The sequence below is a fragment of the Rhipicephalus microplus genome, chromosome 1 (genome assembly GCF_043290135.1).
Source record: "Rhipicephalus microplus isolate Deutch F79 chromosome 1, USDA_Rmic, whole genome shotgun sequence".
Lineage (NCBI taxonomy): Eukaryota > Metazoa > Arthropoda > Arachnida > Ixodida > Ixodidae > Rhipicephalus > Rhipicephalus microplus.
In genome coordinates this window covers 148,763,177-148,774,011 of record NC_134700.1, presented here as the reverse complement: position 1 = coordinate 148,774,011, position 10,835 = coordinate 148,763,177, and the positions used below count along the sequence as shown (strand labels likewise).

At 44.9% G+C, this 10,835-nt stretch overlaps 1 non-coding gene across 1 annotated transcript; it reads right to left on the bottom strand.

The window, feature by feature from the left end:
* Positions 1 to 1,131: 1,131 nt before the first annotated feature.
* Positions 1,132 to 1,204, bottom strand: TRNAF-GAA (transfer RNA phenylalanine (anticodon GAA)). The gene has a single exon. It is a non-coding gene; the product is annotated as a tRNA-Phe (tRNA).
* Positions 1,205 to 10,835: the final 9,631 nt, after the last annotated feature.

The window sequence follows — 10,835 nt, the reverse complement described above, 5'->3', positions numbered from 1 at the left end:
TAATATATATATATATATATATATATATATATATATATATATATATTGAAAAAAGGGTTTATTGTTGGCGACTATTGTGATGGTGGTCCTACGATGAAACAAGATCGGGAAAGAGCAACGGTCAAGCAGATGCCGGCGATGATCAGCACGAGCCGAGCGAGAGAAGCCCAGCACCCAGTACCCAAGCGGTGGCGATGTTACTTGCCAACGATGCGTTTTCTTCTTCACAATTTATATATATATAAATATATATATATATATATTAGTCTTCGTGAAGGTATGGGATATGGCACAACGGGAGCGTTGTCAAAAAGGATAAATATATTTATTTCCCAACAGTTTCGGGAGGGGACCTCCCTTCATCAGGGGATGAGTTATACTGACATGAACTTCCTTGCTGCCGTGTCCCTCTCACCTTTTTTTTCCTTCTTCCAGTTCCCTCTCACTCTCGCGAACGTCTTTCAAGGCGAGAGGGACGCGGCAGCAAGGAAGTTCATGTCAGTATAACTCATCCCCTGATGAAGGGAGGTCCCCTCCCGAAACTGTTGGGAAATAAATATATTTATCCTTGTTGACAAGGCTCCCGTTGTGCCATATCCTATATATATATATATATATATATATATATATGTATATATATATATATATATATATATATATATATATATATATATATATATATATATATATATATATATATATATATATATATATATATATATATATATATATATATATATATATATATATATATATATAGTTGCTGTGCCGCACATTTGTGTGAAACAGACATCAGGAGCTAACTTCTCACGCTAAAAATCCTTCACTAACATTTCTTGTCATGCCACAGCAGAAAAATAAATAGTGCCCACGCTCGACGACCCCCTCCGCCCTGCACACTGCGAATGCACCACCGTGCAGGTTCTGCGAAAGTTATTGCCGTTATAGTGCAGCCTCACGTTGGAGGAAGAAGTTGTCAAAACAAGATGAAGGCTAGACGGTGTAAGATACATAGGGTCAGCACACGGGATAAAACGGGGGCCACAATCTTTTGGTCCTAAGTATTGCCTTCGTCGGTGTGTGTTAAACTGACGCTGATGACAGAACAAAAAAAATTAAAAAAAAGTACAATGCCGAAACCCAGGATCGAACCAGGGACCTTTAGATCTTCAGTCTAACGCTCTCCCAACTGAGCTATTTCGGCACGGATGTGTGATGTCTGAAAACATCAGGCAAACTCAATGATTACATTTGTTCAGTTTTTTTACATGGTAATTAATAAAGTACTTGCGCAATAAAGACAAAATCAAGCGTACAAAAGTACAATCAGATCGCGAAAGTAAGCACTCAAGCGTTACTCATAAACACTAAATGGCTAACACAGCGCGAGTTCCTCACATGGAGAGTTCTTCAGATCGTGTTATACAAACAAAAAAATTGCCCGCAGCTTCCCTCGGGGGAACACTGAGGAGGATGCGGACCATATTATTGGTTAACGGGGTGTTAAAGTGCGACTTACTTGGGTCGATGGCTAAATTGGTTAACGTGGTTGTGAAATGGGGTGTTAAATTGCGACTTACTTGGGTGGATGGCTAAATTGGTTAACGTGGTTGTAGGAGGGGGTGTTAAATGAGTGAACACGTACACACGTATGCGAAAGGGCGGCGCTGGTCGAAGGGACGTCGATCATTGTGTTTGTGGATTCGTTAGAATTCATTTCACCGCGACCTTGGACGTCGACGCGCCGTACAAACCAACCGACGAGCGGCAACTGAGCGAGCGAGCGCCGACCTTGAGTATATATACAGCACGACGGCGCATGCACTGTCAGCTGTTGAATGTTCTCGAAGCGCGACGCCACATGCGCGTCCACTGGAGAATCAGGAGAATTGTAGATGTCGAACGCGGTGTGTAGAGGAGGAAGGGTGCACAGATGGTGGAGGAGTGAAGCGCGCGCGGTGTGTAGAGGAGGAAGGGATGCACAGATGGTGGAAGAGTGGGCGACGGCGCGACGGCGCATGCGCGCGCGTCAGCTGTCGAATGTTCGAGAAGCGGTGCGGACGGCGCGGACGGCGCGGACGGCGCACTACAAGGCGCGAGTATAAGATGCTCCGCATCTAAAAAGGCGTGAGGTCAAACAGTGCTCTAAGACAGAGTACCAGTCTGGCCTAAAGTCTAGCTCGTCGTAAATGTTTTTTTAGGTGGATAGTCATTTGAATGAAGTGTGAGTTTGAAGAGGTAGTGGGCTCTGCATTGCGGTCTTGCATTCGTGTCTTCCACAAGCTGTGCAAACCCATGAGGAAAAACATATCATATGGTACTTCATCAAGCGTTGCTGGTAGAAGATAACGTATTGTGTGAGAATTAATGACGAAACGTTTTTTCAGTGTTCGCTGAAGGACATCCAAAAATAGTATGGCATCTTTGCAGCTAACAAAGCAATGTTCAATCGTTTCCGGCACATCACATAGACGGCAGTTAACAGACGGAATGAAAATACCTTTTCTTTCTAAACTTGTGTTTACCGCCAATGTTTCAGAGTGGAGTTTATAGAAGAATGTTTTTCAATTCGGTGGAATGTACATTTTGCACACTCGCTTCAACACATCGTGATCTGGAAGATTGGAGTACAGTGAACAGTACAATGGAGGTGGGAAGAGTGTACTCAGTAGGTGCTTATACAGCACCTTGCGCGATACTGTATACAGGTATTCTACAGAAAAGCGAGCTTTAAGGAACTGAACCGCGAGGTAAACTTCCTGCATGAATCCCCACAAGCATGGGCGTTCGGAGAAGTTGAATGAAACAATTAAATCTGGTAAGCAATCAACAAGTGTAACCTGCAAAAAGGAACGGATTACAGAATGGGAATTGTCTCGAAAAAAGAAGAATAGGGACACTATTTGCCATACATAAAGGTGTTTTAGTCCTAACCCACCCTCACTAACTGGCTTGATTATATTATCACGACGCATGGGCTCAAAAGTAGAAGACCATATGAAAGTAGCGAAAATCCGATAAAAGCGTTGTATATAGAATCTTGCGCAATGAATAAGTTGCAATACATAGTAAAGCTTTGTCGCTAAGAAAGTATTGCAAGCTTCAGCTCTCCCAAATATTGAAAGTCGATAGGGAACAAATGTCTGGGCCTGTCGTTCTAGCTTAGGGACGCGTTCTTTCCAGTAATGCGCACTGAATCTTTACGCATGCAATGGTACACCGAGGTATGTTGGAGGAGTTGCTTTGTCTTGAAATTTAAATGTTTTATTTATGTGTATCTATAAATAAAAGAACTGGCCAAAGCTAAAATTGAAAATTTCTTCTGTTAATTGCGTGTCCAACAACAGAGAGAGAAAGAGATAAAGATGCAAGGAAAGGCAGGGAAGTTAACCAGACGCACATCCGGTTTGCTACCCTGCACTGGGGAAGGGATGAAGGGGAGAAAAGAGGTTGCAGAGAGATGAGAAGGTACACACAATCACGAGCCCACTCGGGGAGCACACACAGTCTACAGGCGGTCGCTCAGGTTTGTTGACTTTAAGTAAAGTAGCAGTGCTTTATTCGCTTTCTGCGCAACTGAGGCAGATGCCCGAGGTCGTAGAATCTTTTGCACACAAAATGGTCCGAGGTCAAGTTGATTCAAAACCTTCCGGAGCTGGCATCGCTGTATGTCGTAGCAAGCGCAGCTGCACAGGACGTGTTCAATGGTCTCTTCAGCTCCGCAGTAGTCGCATGTAGAACTGTCTGCCATACCAATGCGAAAGGACCCCTTTGTGAATGCAATAAATCATATCGGCCTTGCACACCTGCAACACTGATACTGTTGGGCACCCTTGAGACGGCACCAGTTGACTGTACAGGCCAACGTTTTTTTTAATTGAACGACAATGTTTTGGAGGAATCATGTACACATGAATGTATCTACATGAAGTTAAAAGAATAAACTGATTAACCCTCCTCCCATTAGAAACGTCAACATTATTTACAATAAGTGAAACAACACCCACCTCGGGCCCCTTCAGTTCCCATCTTAACATGATGAACAACAGATTTGTATGAGTAATCTTAGTGCCTGCAGCTCTGGCTGCATTTGTTAAAACGCCAAGGCACACAGACAAACATGTTTCAACAGCAGGCAGCCATGCAGCCATGCAGCCACGCATGTGCGCTCGCCAAGGTGCACAAAAATGGGGGCCAACCCTGGGGCTGCGATCACTGGGATGTCTCCATAGTTCAATCACCTCTGCTCCAAAGCAGCAAGGCACAGCAGCAGGGCTCCATCCCCAAAGGCGGCACCCAAGCAAAGGCGGCTTAACAGTGTCGCATCGGAGCGGGAAAGTTGTGATGGTAGCTTTATCTTGATCGAAGGATCCAGTTCATAAAATTGGCACCTTTGGAAGTTGGTAGACGACCAGAACGTGCGTGTAAGATCTCGAGCCAGCAGGTAAAGTTGTCTTGCTGCATCATTCCTTGATAGAGGAATCGGGACTACACGGGTTCCTTCATGGGCTGAGCGGGCTGCATCATCGGCTAATTGATTTCCGGTAATAACAATATGTCCAGGCAGCCATTGATATATAATATCATGCCCTCGTGCTAGAGCCTAATGATGGCAATGTCTTATTTCTTGTACCAATGGTTCATGACTCCTCCTACGCATGGAAGACTGAAAACACTGAAGCGCTGCGTTTGAATCACAGAATATGACCCATTTTCGTGGACATTCTTGAACGAGATATTGTAAAGCAGCCCTTATAGCAGCAAGCTCTGATGCCGTAGATGTAGTCATATGTGACAACTTAAATTTGATTGTTATTGCTGCCACCGGAATTACAGCGGCACCTGATGAGCGGCTGGACGAGACGGACCCATCAGTGTGTATCTGCGTTCGGTCCAAGTACAACTCATGTAATAATAGCAGTGTTGCTTGCTTCAATGCTACTCTGGAGTGATTGCTTTTCTTTTTGATACCCGGAATCTCTAGACGTACTTGCGGCTGGTCGAGGCACCACAAAGGACATGCTATTCTCGTAGCTGGCGTATATCCTGACGGAATGCTGTTTAGGTGCTTGGCAATGACGTCTGAAAACATAGCACGTGGTCTTCCGGAGAGTAGAAGGGCCAAGTGGGGGTCGGGGACACGGCTAGCATGTCGAATGTGCGCTCTGAGGCAATCCACAACTCTATATGTCCTGACCGGATGGTCTTTGGCAAGTATGATTGTGGCATAAGTAGAAGCGCATCGGGGCAGCCATAGGCAGATACGCAGTGCCTGACCCTGCAAACTCTCCAACGAATGAGTATTAGATTTGCAAGTGTTAGTCAGTACCGGCAAGCTGTAGCGGAATATACCCAGAAATAGAGCCCTGTACAGCTGTAGCATGGAGGCCAGAGAAGTTCCCCATGCTTTCCTGCACATGAATTTCATTATATGCACAATAGATAGCAGTTTCTTCTTCAAAAAGGCACAGTGCGGGCTCCACGAAAGACTTCTGTCGATTATTGTGCCCAGGAAACGATGCGTCCGTGCATATTTGACACTCTGCCCATTGATGTAAACAGGGTATGGCGTCATTGGTTTGCGTGTAAACGCCATCAACGCGAACTTCACAGTTGATATAGTTAGGCCTTGTTTCTGAAGGTAGGCTGTTGTCAGGGTTGCTGCCCACTGTATTCGTGCACGCACCTGAGGGCAAGTAACTGCAGTACTCCAGAGGCAAATATCATCGGCGTATATGGATAGGCACACCGACTTTGGCAGAACCTTCACCAGACCAATGAGGGCAACATTGAACAATGTGGGGCTTAAAATACCTCCCTGAGGTACTCCGCAGTAGGTGTAATGTTCAGCAGTTGTACCCTCATCTGTTTGCACAAAGAAACGCCTGCCAGTTATATAATCTTTTATCCATTGAAACATTCGTCCACCAATGCCCATTGCTGCGAGAGAAGTGAGGATGGCATCGTGAGCTACATTATCATATGCACCCATCACGTCAAGAAAGAGTGCCACTGGTATGCGCTTGCGACTTTTTTCTTGCTGAACAAACGTCAATAAGGAGCGGCCCCGACGAAAGGAGGAGCGGCCCCGACGAAAGCTTGCCATGCAAGAAGGGTATTTGGTGTATCGTTCCATGTAACACTCGACACGAAATAGAACCATTCTTTCCATTACTTTTCTGAGGCAGCTTGCGAGGGCAATAGGGCGATACGCTGTCAAGTGCAATGGTGATTTTCCCGATTTCAAAAGGGGTATTAATAGACTTATTTTTCATTCTCGGGGAACACTGCTGCTAAGCCAAGAGGTAATTGTTGAAGCATGTTAGAAGTTCATTTCTGGCTTTTTCTCCAAGGTGTCCCAACGCACTATAAGTAATACCATCAGGACCTGGCGATGACATGCGCTTAGAAGCGACTAGCGCACCTTCCAGTTCTTCCATGGTGAATGGAATGTCCATTTCTGGTAATCGCGTCTCAGGAACGATCACAGCGTCGATGCTCTCATTCTTAATATTCCCGGCAACTCTCGTGCAAAATTCTTCCACCACCTCGAGTTCTGTTTTTCCATGATGGAGTGCCAAAGCTTGAAAAGGGTGCCGTTGTTGCGGAGAGGAGCGAAGACCACGAACTGTTCTCCAGATATAAGACAGCGGTTTATGAGGGTCTAGAGATTCGCAGAATGCTTTCCAGCGTTCACTCGCCAGCTTGTACATGCATCGTTGAATCTTTTTCTGAAGCCGTCTTGCTTCCCTCAGATCGTAAATTGGTCTTGTGCGTCTGTATCGTCGTTCAGCACGCCTTCGTATAGCTTGTAATCTTTCCAGTTTGATATCAAACTGTGTTATTTTAGACGAAAATGGTAGTTTACATTTGTGCGCTTGCATAGCTTCCGCTATGGTATTTTCCAGGCTGCAGGCAAGGCCTTCTTGGCAAGCGTCCTCAACACGCGATGTAAACATCGACCAGTCAGTGCCAATTGCAACACCGGAAGAGAAATGTTTTATGATACCATCGATCTTCACGTAGGTGGGTATGTGATCACTCCCATAAGTTTCAATATTGCAAAACCATTTAACTTTGTGAGAGAAGCACCATGACATCAATGTCAGGTCAAGGCAAATGCCATACGTGAGACCCCGCAGATATGTTGGGGTACCATCGTTCATGATGGAAACGTCATAGTCGGAAGCGAATGTAACATTGTTCCGGCCCCTGGCATTCATCCTAGTGCTCCCCCAAAGCATGTGATGAGCGTTGAAGTCACCGGTGATGATCCAAGGCCCATCGGTCCTCATTAGGATGTCTTTTAATCTGTCGCAGTCAAATCGCGATGACGGAGTTATATATCCACCAATAAGCGTGAACAAAACTGAATTCTTCTCTACACGAAAACACACGTACTGATTGTCGTCATTTGAACTTATTGGGTGCGAAAGATATGTCCATGCGAATGTAAACAATTACTTTGCTTCGTTCTTCGCAAGCGACTGAACAAAAAGCTTCATAACCGGACAATCTATAAGGCGTTGATACGTTTGGTTCACATATGACAACTATAGGGAATTGATTGGCCCGAACAAATTGGCGAAAGTCCGAGATACGGGGCTTCACGCCTCTGGAATTCCACTGAAAAATGGACGCACTTTTAACTTCAGTGCGGAAGATGAGATTTTGTTGAGCCATTGAGCTTATACGACGTTAGCAAGAACTGGATTCAGTGCGTCCAGTATTTACAGTGCACTCTTAGCAGACGGAGATTATATGCTGCTCAGTAGCGTGCGAATCGAGGCAAATAATGATTGCACGATTGCAGTCACTTCCCTGACTTGGTTGGAAAGATCTCGAACCGGGATCGCGGACTGGCCGTCATGAAACTCCTTCGGTTCGCTTGATGCTGCTTCCCTTTGAAGTGCAGGCCACTCTGTCGCAGTTAGGGTATGCCCACTGGCTTTGTCCTTTATAGCCTTTCCCACAGCACGTGGTCTTGGAGGTAAAGGAGGTGGTACTGATGAGGGATCTCGCAAACGTGTCGAGGAGGTAGCGGGCGTCCTTGAAGACCGACGTCGACGTGAACGACGCCTTCTGACTTTAGCTGCGGCTTCTCGATGAGATGAGTGATCACGCACCATCTCCTTCAAGACGGCCATTTCCTTCTGAATCCGCGGGCAGTCCTTCGATGTGTTTTCATGAGATCCATTGCAATTAGAGCATTTCTCGACAGTTGCGACGCACTTATCCGCTGCATGAGGCTCGGCGCAGCAGTGGCATACCACCGAATTCTCGCAGACGCTGCTCACATGTCCAAGTTTCATGCATTTACGGCACTGGAGAGGCTTTGGAACGAAAGGCCGCACAGCATGTCTGAAGTACCCCACCTTCACATGAGAGGGGAGTGATGTCCTCTTAAACGCAATCTTCACACAGCGAGACTTGCCTAGCCGGGTGACTTCAACAATTGGAGTATCAGTTGTTGACTTGACAAGAAATTGTAAGTCATTATTGGATATAGCCACATCTATGTCGTAGATCACGCCGGTTACTACATCACATCCCAAGGGAACATGAGAGCGCACCTGGTTGCCATCCAAGTCAGTTGCACTGCGCAGAACGCCCAACGCACTTGCGTGCAAAACGTCAACAGCCAGTATATTCTTTCTGGCGTTCACTCTTATGTCCGTTATCTCATTTGGCACGAGCGTTTCCAGAGACCTCGACACAGACTGTCTGTTAAGGCGTTTCATGCTGACCGTAGGAAGTGCAGGCAGAAACAGGATGGTATAAGTGTTCGATTTTGGCGCTTCACTTACAGTTTGAATAGTTGAGGATGAGGATGTCCTCATGTTCCTTCTCTTCGCCTTGCGGCTCAGCACGGGTTGGAAACCGTCATCTAAAAAGTCCTCACTGCTGAGATAGTAAGCATGAGTATCTTCACTGTCGCTGTCACTCGCTTGTTCCATCCGCTTCCTGGAGGCGGCCGCCGCTGACGCCGCTGGTGCCGGCAGGCGCCCGGGGTGGTCTACATCTATCCCCTCCAAGGGAGCAGCGAAAACCGATCAACAGACTTAAATTACCACTGAAATACGCCGGAGTTAGCAGAAGTAGCTCCTATTCAAAACACTCTTCTTCGTCTTTCCGCGTGTTCAACAATATTTTTGAAGTTGCTAAGGCTTGGGCGACTTGGTTCACATACATATTAAAAAACCAGCGCAAAAAATGACAGGAAATAAAGGAGGAGACCGGGAAAGAAAGGAGGTCCTGTCTCCTCCTTTTTTTTCTGCCATTTTTTGCACTGGGTTTTTAATATTTCTGAAGTATTGTGGTTGAACAAGCTTATGCGACGTATCGCAACCCCTTTGTTGCTAAGAGCTGTTGCAGAGTTGCGCGTCGGTCCGGCTAACAACAGCTATGCGGCCAAGCCGCAGTCTCTTTTTCCAAGCGACGTACCTTGCGTGCCCATGTAGCGGATTGGGCTAGTTGAAACATAAGCATGAAGGTTAGCGCAAATAAAACAAGGAATATAGCATTTGTGTCGTGTACTTTCTTGTGTTTCGTGAGTTACGTGTAGCTTATCAGTGATTAGCCTTGCTGACAATACCAGGTCTTAATTCATCAGGAGTAAGACTAATTGGTCTGAGCATCAGCTTATACGCAATGCACGATCGCTAAAATGTAGAAAATCCAGAAACTCTAGTTGCCGTTGACGTCTTCGTGGCATTGCGTTATTCCGGAATCTGTGATAACTGTTCGGCGTTAAAACGCAGAGAGGTGTCTCAGACAACTGATATTCCCACAGTAACGGCCAGTTTCCAGGTATAAATATCAGTGTTACACTATGCGTATGCATACACAACAATGGAAGCAACGCCTGCAATGCTGAAGCAATAATTGGAATCAGCAGTATCTACAGATAAACCAATAAATGGTGTAAATAACGTGGCGTCTATTCATTCGATTCGGCATCGTTAGGGCATAAAAGGGCTTCCGAAATGCGGCAGTTATCACTAAAAAAAGAAGCACTGGAAAAGTCAACGAGAAAAATCGTATGTATACAGTATACATAAAGTTGCTGTACCTGACTAACAAGAAGGTATCCTTGCAATATATATCTTGATGAAGGCCAGACTCTATGCCGAAACGTTGAAATAAACCACGTTGTGACCGCTCACAGAGGACCTACTTGACTATATATATATATATATATATATATATATATATATATATAATACAAAACCAATTACATATTTGAAATCAACGTTAAAGCCTATATATAGAGCAAGAAGTTATAACATAAGCGACAAACGGTAGATATATACATACATACATATATATATATATATATATATATATATATATATATATATATATATATATATAAAAGGGAAAGAAGTGTATATCTAAGGGGTAAGGGCTCGTTTTTCCGTGTTTTAACACAATAATAATGAGATATAACAGACAGTAATGCCAAGGAATGTACAGGGGAAGTTATTAAAACCAATGGAATGTAAATAAGAAGAAAGAAAAGTGTATATATATATATATATATATATATATATATATATATATATCGCAAGCAGCACCAGCCTCTGAATCCAAAGGCGCAAGGTCTGCGGGTAGACTATTCCCTTACCGCACACTACTAAGACGAAGCAGGTGCCCTTCTCTCCCCTGCTGTAGAGGCGCTTTGAAGACTCGGACCGGGAATTGACTGCGCACACTTGTCTTTTCCCTGTCCGCATGTTCAAAGCACACCCACGACGTCGACATTCATAAAAGGAGTCGCTCGATTCATTGCGAATTTTTTCATTTCAGCTTTTCGACTAGAACTGGAAACCTTC